Source organism: Mustela putorius, unplaced genomic scaffold (genome assembly GCF_011764305.1).
Source record: "Mustela putorius furo isolate JIRA1106 unplaced genomic scaffold, ASM1176430v1.1 tig00000874_pilon_pilon_pilon, whole genome shotgun sequence".
In the NCBI taxonomy this organism is placed as follows: domain Eukaryota; kingdom Metazoa; phylum Chordata; class Mammalia; order Carnivora; family Mustelidae; genus Mustela; species Mustela putorius.
This window is the reverse complement of record NW_025421505.1, coordinates 2,043,233-2,053,260: the sequence shown is the minus strand read 5'-3', so window position 1 is coordinate 2,053,260 and position 10,028 is coordinate 2,043,233. Positions and strand designations below refer to the sequence as shown.

Sequence of the window (10,028 nt, the reverse complement as noted above, 5' to 3'; positions counted from 1 at the left end):
TGCTTGTAATTTTCCGGTATCAAGGTGCTCTGAGCCACAGAAACGTTAGGTTTTATTTTTCCTTTCTCTCGATCATCTCCGCCGTGTAGCACTATGGGTAACCGTGATTTGTTATAAGCCAATCATATTCACGGCGCTCCTAGTCTCTGAATAGCCGGCCTTGGGCGCCATTTTTATTTTGGGCTCTCTTTGAAAAATGGGCGGAGGCCATTATTTTTAGGGGCAGATTCCTCGCGCTCTCCTGTTCCCTCAGTGTTTCGCCGCCATCTTAAGTCCTGGTTTTGGCCTCAGCAGAGGGTGAGGCCGCTCAGATCATCTTGCGTTTGGGCGGCGGCGGCGTTTTTCCAACGCGCGGGGAAACTCTGGGAAAGGGGAAGTAAGGCCGAAGCTTGAATCCCCAAAGCAGCTGAAGGTGGGCTTGAGAGCCTGCTCCCTGTTTAGTCTGTTTCCTCAGCCAAGTACTCCTCCACCAGTGACCCTGGACAGTAACAAAACTAATAAAATCCCGAACCCAAACCCTGCCACCATCATAGGTAAGAACGTGGAACTCCTGATAACCTAAGTGTTCCTTCACTTGAACTATTTGCCCATCTCCTCCTCCTCCCACTCCCCGAGTTTTTTTTATTTTGATTTTTTAGCCTTTTCTGAATTCTTTTCCCTGTGCTTTCAACTTTTTTCATTGTTTTCAAAGTGCTAAAGAGTTGTTAACCTAACGGTGCAGGAAACCTAGGCATAAAAGTGGAAAGTTTGGGTCTGGAGAATTTTTTGGGTTTTTTTTTTGAGGGGGGGGCCCGAGGAAATGGAGTAAACTGAATGGGCCAGCTGTTTGTATCAAACTGTGGCTGCCCACGACTATTTATAGAAAAACAGCCTCTTCTCAGACATTTCTAGGTTAGGACATGGGTATGGGTTGTGTTTGTATATACTGCCCGTTCACTCATTCATTGTGTTTATTGAGTAGCTAATGTATGCTAAGCCCTAAAGATTCTGCAGTCAACCAAACCAAACTGAAAAACAAAACAAGACAAAATTCCTTTCTTTCTTGGAGTTTGCATTCTGTCTGACCTCAAAAGCTACTAGGCTGGGGCAGGTGATATTATGTGGTTGTTAGCACTGTTGGAATATGACAAGTATCCCCCTGCTTCTTCCTCGATCTCCTCCTCCTCACCTTCCTCCCCCCCCCCCCCCCGCACTAGGGAGAAACTGTATTGACACTTATTTTTTGGATCCTAGATGCCACCGTAGTTGTAGGCCAGGTGGCTAATTTTATGACCAATATTCAAGTTACTTAGAGTCTTGCTCTAAGTGTGGCCTATCACAAGTACTGATGCTGAGTACTTGGCATCACCTGGGAGTTTCTTAGAGACTTTAGTCTCAGATCCCATCTTAAGATACAGTGAATCAGAATTTTCCTGGGGAGTGTACCTTAAAATTCATGGAGCATTAATTCAGGACATGAACTCAAGATACAGAATGCCTCTTTTCAACCTGTGTTTCTTGAACAGTTCACAGTATATTGTCGGTTTATTCCATGTTTTCCATGCAGTAGACGTATGACATATGACATGTTTTCCTGGCCTTTTGTCTTTTTTACATTTGTTTGTGTTTATTTATTTATTTATTTTTCTAGAGAGAGGGGTAGGGAGGGGAAGAAGAAGAGAGGGAGCCCCAAGTCAGTCTCCACGCATAGCAGTGGAGACTGACTTGGGGTCTTGAACTCTGGAGCCTGAGATTATGACCTGAACTGAAACCAAGAGTCTGACCCTTAACGGATTGAACCACCTGGCCACCCCTTTCTTGTGTTTTTTACCCACCAACTTGATGTCTAGATAACAATTTAGTCTTTTAAAACATTGAGAATTTATCAGTCTGGTATATTATTATGTAACTGTTGTCATGGCAACACCTGTGTGCATATTTTACTTTTAATTTATTACAAGTTGAATTCAAAAGCCTGCACATGTTCAACAGTGCAATACTGACTTGGAAAACCTTGGGCCATGCTTTACCGAAGTTTTTTGTGGCATCTTGCTCTCTTTCGTCTTCCTCTAATGAGAAATGTAATAATTTAAAAAAAGATTCCCGGCCAATATCTGCAGTTTTAGACCCTGTGATTGGAATTTACGAACAAGTAAGGTGTTTGAAAGAACAGCAAATTACTTTTATGTTTTTCACATGCTGTGTTTAGATTTTTTAAAAATTCCAGATGGATTTACTTAAAATTACTTAAAAATCAAGTAATTAAATAAATAAGTTAATAAAATCTTTTTTTTTTTTAAACGCTTCCCAGCTTCCCAGGAACCAGTCAACTTGCCATTTATTTGTTCTATGTGCTCGGTAAGTTGTCCAGCTTTTCTGTGTTGTCTCTTTTCCACTTACTAATTTGGAAAAGAATGAAGGTTGTGTAGTTTTTTGATTTATCCTTACGTGAGTTTTTCAAAATGCAGCAAATGCTTAAGTGTTGGGTAAATATAATATGTACTGCTTTTGACTGTTACGTATTGAATCTTGTGTTGCGTATGCCAGTAGAGTATAGTGGGTAAAGGAATGAACTTCAGAGCTTTATGCCCTGCATTCATAGCCTAACTCCTCCACATACTAGCTGTGTGACCTTGAACAGATTACTTAACTGCTTTAATCTCCTAAAATAGGGTTGTTATGAGGGTTAGATAAGTTAATAATAGAAGATTGCTTAAAACAATACAAACAATATCTGGTGGGTGATTACAGTTCTATATGTATTAATCGTTGTTTTTGTTATTATAATTAAATCTTTGGGTTCTTAAAGTTTTGTTCATTCATGAAAATCACTAAGGGAAAAGGTATTACAGTTCCATGAGTTTAGGACATGTACCCATTGGGAAGAGAGGGGGTTGGTCTAAATGTACTAGGAAGACAATTTATTTTTATTATTTTTTTAAAAGATTTTTTATTTTATTTATTTGACAGAGAGAGACACAGCGAAAGAGGAACACGGGGGGGGGGGGGGAGTGGAGAGGGAGAAGCAGGCTTCCTGCCAGTAGGCAGGCATTCTGATGTGGTGCTCGATCCTATGACCTTGGGATCAAGACCCCAGTGAAAGGCAGATACTTAACAACTGAGCCAACCAGGTGCCCCACATATTTTTTTTAAATGGTATTTTTCTTTTTTAACAGCCTTATTGAGGATTATAGGCATATCTTGCTTTATTGTGCTTTGCAGATACTGTCTTTTTTTTACATATTGAAGGTTCAGGGCAACCCTGCACTGAACAAGTCTTTTGGTGCCATTTTTCTAACAGCATTTGCTTGCTTCATGTCTCTGTGTCACATTTTGGGTAATTCTTGGAATATTTCATGCTTTTTCATTATATTCGTTATAGTGCTCTGTGATCAGTGATCACAGCAAGATTTCAGCTTGCTGAAAGCTCAGGTGATGGTTAACACTTTTCAGTAATAAGGTATTTTTAAATTAAGGTATATACATAGTTTTTTTCAACATGATGCTGGGCCACGTTTAATCGATAATCGTATAATTTAACATCACTTTTTTTAAGGAATATAAAACCTTATTGACTACTTTACAATAAAGTAAACAGTATACAGTTGGATAACATTCTGACTACAAAGTTACTGTTTTTCCCATTTTCTACTGAATCAGTAACTCAGTTATTGAGAAGACTGAGACTACATGTCAGGAATAAGTTGGGGTAGGGACGCCTGGGTGCCTCAGTTGGTTAAGCGTCTGCCTTTGGCTCAGGTCATGACCCTGCAGTCCTCAGATCAGGCCACATCAGGCTCCCTGCCCAGCTGAGGAGTCTGTTTCTCACTCTCTGCCTCTTTGCGGGCTCTGTTCTCTTTTTCAAGCAAATAAATAAAATCTTGAAAAAAAAAAAAAAGAGTAAGTTGGGATAAAGAAAAAACATACAGGTCAAGAATTCAGATTATTGAAGTCTGTCCACTCATTTATTCTAGCAGGTGCTAAATTGCCAGCATCTCTTCCGTTCTGATTATGGTTAGATTTTCACAAACACAGCCTTAGACATTCCATGAAACATGAGCTTTTAGGCAGTACAGGTCTCTGATAGTCTGTGAGTTTGGGGTGTTAGACTCATGCTTTTGCAGATATATGTTTGCAGTTGTTGTTAGTCTCTGTTAGAAGCATCAGTAAATTTCAGGACTAATAGTTGTTAGCCTCATTTTGAATGAATATTTATGGTCATCACCTACTGTCGGGTATTGCTTATGGACTGGTCACAGGGATTTCAACTTTGTGAAAAGGAATGGTTCACTAGAAAGAACCTTTAAATGTCCATTTAAGTTTTGCTTACCTAATTAAAACACACCAGGACTTGTCTAGTTTTTGTCATTTGGGTGGGGAGGTCATTGGTGGTGATAAAATTTTCTTTCTTGGGATCTTGCAAATAAACTTGCATTTATATGACTGTAGATATGGATATGGCTTCTTATAAATTGTCCAGTTTAAATTGTCTACATAATATTTAAATTGTCCAATTAATTACAAAACTTGAAAGATTAGGGCTTCAGGAAAAATTTTGATTTAATTTTAAGTGATTTATTTCTTTAATTTTTTTGTTTTTACTTTTAAAGATTTTTTAAATTAGCACAGAGGGAGAGGGAATGGGAGAAACAGATCCCTGCTGATCAGGGAGTCTACTGCAGTGCTCAGTTCCAGGACCCTGGGATCATGACCAGAGCCTAAGTAGACACTTAACTGAGGCACCCAGGTGCCCCTTAAGTGATTTATTTCTTGTTACCGAAAATGGTAGCATCCCAGAAACACAGGTTTATCCACGGTTACAAAATGTTTCCCATTCACCGCACATTGGTCCAGTACTTTGTCCACCACAAATTCAGGCTCTGCCTCTTCTATTTTTTTACTTTTTCCGCTCTGTTTCTTTCTCATTTTTTGCAACGTATTTTTTATTGGAGGCCATTTTCTTATTGTAGACTTGCTTAGCTATTATTCACCACCTCCAAGATGCTCCACGCCCCTGGTCTTAAACATCACTTTTATAGGCACTTGAGAACCAAAACATTCATGTGATTCACTTCCTTGTGATAATCCCTTTATTGTGGTGGTGTGGCATTGAACCAGGAGTATCACTATGGTATGTCTGGAATTGCCCTACAGTGAAGTGCACATATTTAAGGTTTATAGTTTGATGTGCTTGACATGGATATACTGGTAAAAACATCACCACAGTCAAGGTATATGCCCCAAAATGAACATACCCGTATTTCTCGAATTTCCTTCTGCTGTTTTATAATCCCTCTGGCCACTATCTTCCAGGCAACCACTCTTTTGCTCTCTGTCATGATGTATGTCACTATAGGTAAGTTTGCATTTCCTAGCTTATCTAAAGAAATGCTCTTTTTGGTGGGAGTTCTGAGAGTGTGGTTTCTTTTCATGATTGAGCATGTTCTTTGTTTCAAGTATCAATAGTCATTTTTTAAAAAAGATTTTATCTATTTATTTGACAGAGAGGGATCACAAGTAGGCAGAGAGGCAGGCAGAGAGAGAAGAGGAAGCAGGCTCCCTGCTGAGCAGAGACTGCAGTGCTCAATCCCAGGACCATGACCTGAGCTGAAGGCAGAGGCTTAACCCCCTGAGCCACGCAGGCACCCCAATATTCATTTTTTTTCTTTAATCACTAGGTAGTATTTTCTTGCTAGAGGTCCTGTAATTTGTTTATACATTCACCAGTAGAAGGACTTTGAAGTGGTTCTTATTTTCATAGTACTTCTTTTCACTTTGCTTTGTTTTCCAGCTTCTTTGAATTGGGGGAAAAAAAAGGCCAATTATTTGGTATCCATGCTTTCTGTGTATACTGAAACCGGGAGGTGGGAATGGTAAAATGGGTATGTCGTGGGATTTTTTTTTTTTTTTTTTTTTACCTTTGCCTTTGTTAGTTTATGGATTAATGTTTTTTGAGTGAATCATGTTACGGCTTTTTAAAAATGCAAAATGTGGGGTGCCTGGGTGGCTCAGTGGGTTAATAAGCCTCTGCCTTTGGCTCAGGTCATGATCTCAGGGTCCTGGGATCCAGTCCCAAATAGGGCTGTCTGCTCAGCAGGGAGCCTGCTCCCCCACCCCCCAACCCCACTTGTCTCTCTGCCTACTTGTGATCTCTGTCAAATAAATAAATAAAATCTTTGAAAAAAAAATGCAAAATGCATGCATTGACTCTTTAGTGGGCTGGAGCTCTTGATATGTACATTGTAAGCTGTGTTGAATCTTTAAAGCCTACTGTTTGTATATTACTTTCTGGAGATTGAAAACAATAATGGATGTACACTAAGAAGCCTACCCATCAGGCAACAGAGTAGAGAATCTAAATGGAGAGTACTGCTCATTTAATATTGGTGTAAGTACATTTCTAAAGTCTTGGCTTCTGTTATAAAGAAGCAGTGCCTCCTGGTTATTATGACATTGACGTTTTGTGCTTGAATATATTAGAGCTGGTAACTAAAATTGGATTTGACTTCTGTTAGTTATAGGATAATATGTAAAATATTGCTGTTAGAATATCTTAGATATTTAAGTGTCACTCTTGATTCTCTAGTTAGAAAAGTTTGGATTTTGGTTTTGCAATTAAAAAATTATTTTTAAATTTATGTATGGTAAAATTCATAGTTTTTGTTATACACTTTCATGAATTTTGACCAGTGCACTGAGTTTTGTAACCACGGTGTCAGTCAGAATGCAGGACTAGTTCATTATCTCCCCACCTCTCCCCCACTCCCTGCCAAAATTTCCTTCTGCTGCTCCATTAGTAGTAACTCTCTCCCATCCCCAGATTAGCAACCAAAGATCTGCAGTCCATCTCTATAGTTTTCATGTTGAAAGGATGAGATTTCAATAGAGTTATGTTAATGATTATCAAAGGTATTTTGTACTGTGAAGGTGTCTGGAAGACCCTTATCAGAGTATGGCTTGGGGCTTGCAGTTAAGAAGTGAGTTGATTAGGTGCTTGTTGTGCCTGCGGTGTTTGTAATGATTATGGTTAACATAGACCAGGGAACTGATGTAGAAAAAGATGTTAGAGTTCAAAGCCAACGGCCAAGGAAGAATTCTTGAGACGTCTTCGGTGCAAAAAGGTGACTTTTTTATAGCGTGGAAACAGGACATGTGGGCAGGAAGAGCTGCACTTGGGTCATAAGAAGTGGCTCATTATAGACTTTCAAGTTGGGAGGGGGTTAGGGATGGTGTAAGCATTGCTAGTATTTGGAGGCAAGGTTTTCAGGATCCCGAGGGGGCTAGCTGCTGTTAGGAAAAGGTCATTTATTACTGTTTGGTAAAAACTCAGTCATGAGACCTTTCAGATCTGTATCGGTGGGCCATATGCTTGGAGGATGACTGCCAACAGGTATCTTGGGGGTAGAGATAAGGAAAGTTTCCAAAGGTATTTTTATATGTTAAAGGAGACTTACAGGGACGCCTGGGTGGCTCAGTTGGTTGGACGACTGCCTTCGGCTCAGGTCATGATCCCGGAGTCCCAGGATCGAGTCCCGCATCGGTCTCCCAGCTCCATGGGGAGTCTGCTTCTCTCTCTGACCTTCTCCTCGCTCATGTTCTCTCTCTCAAATAAATAAATAAAATCTTAAAAAAAAAAAAAAAAGGAGACTTACAGGGTCCTGGGGCTTGGGCTAAGATTGCCAAAGTGGCAACATTGAGGCAGTTGAATCTCTAGACGAATGTCACTTTGCCTGTTTCAAGGATTTGTCAATGTCTGTAAGTATAAGGAAACTTAATAATTGTTCTTCTGCCTTTGTTTCCCACATCACCACCACTGAGAAACTCTGCCAAGTGTTACCTGTCAGGTCTTATCTAGTTCTCACAGGAGCTCTAGATAGACACTCATTATTATCCCACTTCATAGATAAGAAAACAGGAGACTTAGAGGAATTGAATAACTTGTCTGAGATCACTTGAAGAGGCAGGATTTGAACACACGTCTGTTTTACTAGAACCTAAAGACTGTGCCTGCCCCCAAAAGCAGGTGCCTGTATCTGTTTCTGACTAAGTATTAAATAAAAATTAGACCTTGTCTACTAGTGAAGCATCCCATGCCAGGATCAGTGAAGATTTTTTGTGCACACAGCAGGAAGTGAGGGGCCCAGACCTTGGGCCAACTGGCTGGATAAAGGGTGTAGAGTGACTGAAAGGTAGTACCATTTCATAGAATTATTTTTGGTAGAGGATTTCAGTATTTGACCTACATTTAAAGACAAAAGGAAAGAAAGTCCTAATGTTTTTGTCACTTGCATTATTGTTATTGTTACTTGCATCACTTCCACTGTGGGAGCTTCCCTGTTTGTTTTTTGCCTTGTTTTGTTTTCCTTTTTTAGAAGCTGAGCATTCAAAATTATCATAGGAATAATAGGAAAAGCTGATTCTTCCTTACAATTACATTGCCGTCTTAAGCTTTATCTAATTTGTCAACAGCAAGATCTTTGTTCATTTGTTAGTTTTCCTTGGTATTTTTGTTAAAGTTTGTGGCTACTTCCTTGATACTGATTTTTGGGTTTTGTGCGGTATTTTTGGTGATAAAATTAGATTGGGAGAGGGAATGAAATGATTTCTCATTCTTTGAATTATGGTTGTTCCTTTAGGAGTCCTAGGGTCTTTGTTTTCTGTTTCTGCTCCCATAGTTAGCAAACATTTTTAAGATGAAAAAGGGAAGTATAGTAACTTTCTTGATAAAATTCGAAATCCAGAGATTAGAAACCTGAAGTTAATTTCTAGCCTCCTTAATCTGGGGTAGTTGCTTTGCCTTATGACACAGTCCAGCAAATCTAAAAGGAAGACAAATGTGAACTTCAGAATGCCTTGGATTTTCCCACAGAATAATCTAGAAGGTCACTGACTTTCTTTATTAGCATTTATCTCTGCTCTGTATTTAAATGACAGGACAATCATGTGATAATGTTTAATCTACTTCCATTCCCTCCCCAAATTAATTTTCTTAAAGATCTTAGGATCTTTCTGTCTCTATGAAAGACATTAATGCACACATATTTTTGGTGGGGTCATACTCTATCAAAGTCTCCTCTTTGTGAAAAGAATGACTGTTTTCAGGCCAGAGAAAGTAGGCTCAAGAATGCAGAATAGAGGATGAGATGTAATTTGTAAGATTTATAATATACTTTAACTTCTCAGGATACTTATGTAAATTGTATATTTCAGATATTTGGAAAATTGATCTTTTTGGATATTGTCCTGAACTTCTTAAAATCAGGCAATAAACTAAAAAATTCTGCTGAACTTAGACTTCAGTTAGAAGCTCTGATAGCAAGACTTCTTTTTTCCCCCCACAGATTTTATTTATTTATTTGAGAGAGAGAGAACAAATTGAGGGTTGGCAAGGGAGAAGTAGGCTCTCCACTGGCACAGGGCTTCTATCCTAGACTCTGGGATCATCACCTCTGAGCCAAAGGCAGATGCTTAACCAACTTAGCCATCCAGGTGCCCCTGATAAGCAATACTTAACGTTATGCTCTAAACCCCGGGGCACTGAACTTTAGGCCTAGGGAAGTAGTTTTTTAAGATGCGTGTGTGCGTGAGTGCGTGCGTGCGTGTGTGTGTGTGTGTTTATGATGACTAGTAAAGCAAGTCTAGAAAAATCTCAGGATGTTACCAGATTTAAAATTGAATGAATACAGAGGTTAAAAATACCTTTTCCATTCAAATGAATATTAGAATATCTGTATTTTAAAAACAAAATTACACAGTGAAAAACTCACATTTATGACCTACACTTTAACAATACCTCTGATCTGTTGCCCATTTTTAAGAGGAAACACTTTGATCTTTTGTTTACAAGTTTATGTGTATTATAACTCTTTCAACTTAGGCTGCGTGATACATTCAACTTAAGTGTTATTTATGTGTTGAAATATGTCCAGAGTGCTTTGACCTCTTTTTAAGAGAGCTTAATGTGGAATTTGAGATTTGGGGACAGTAAGAATTTATTAGATAAACAGGTATAAATCTAAAAGAAAAAAAAGTCTGTAGCCCCTTATTTC

The 10,028-nt window shown here is 39.0% G+C and overlaps 1 protein-coding gene across 1 annotated transcript in view; it reads left to right on the top strand.

The window, feature by feature from the left end:
• The first annotated feature begins 115 nt into the window (after positions 1 to 115).
• LOC101683655 (SLX4 interacting protein) overlaps positions 116 to 10,028 on the top strand; it is a 179,868-nt gene continuing 169,955 nt past the window's right edge. The window contains 2 exon segments of the mRNA XM_013055612.2: positions 116 to 533; positions 2,291 to 2,337. The gene's annotated coding sequence lies outside the window, so the exon portion shown is untranslated.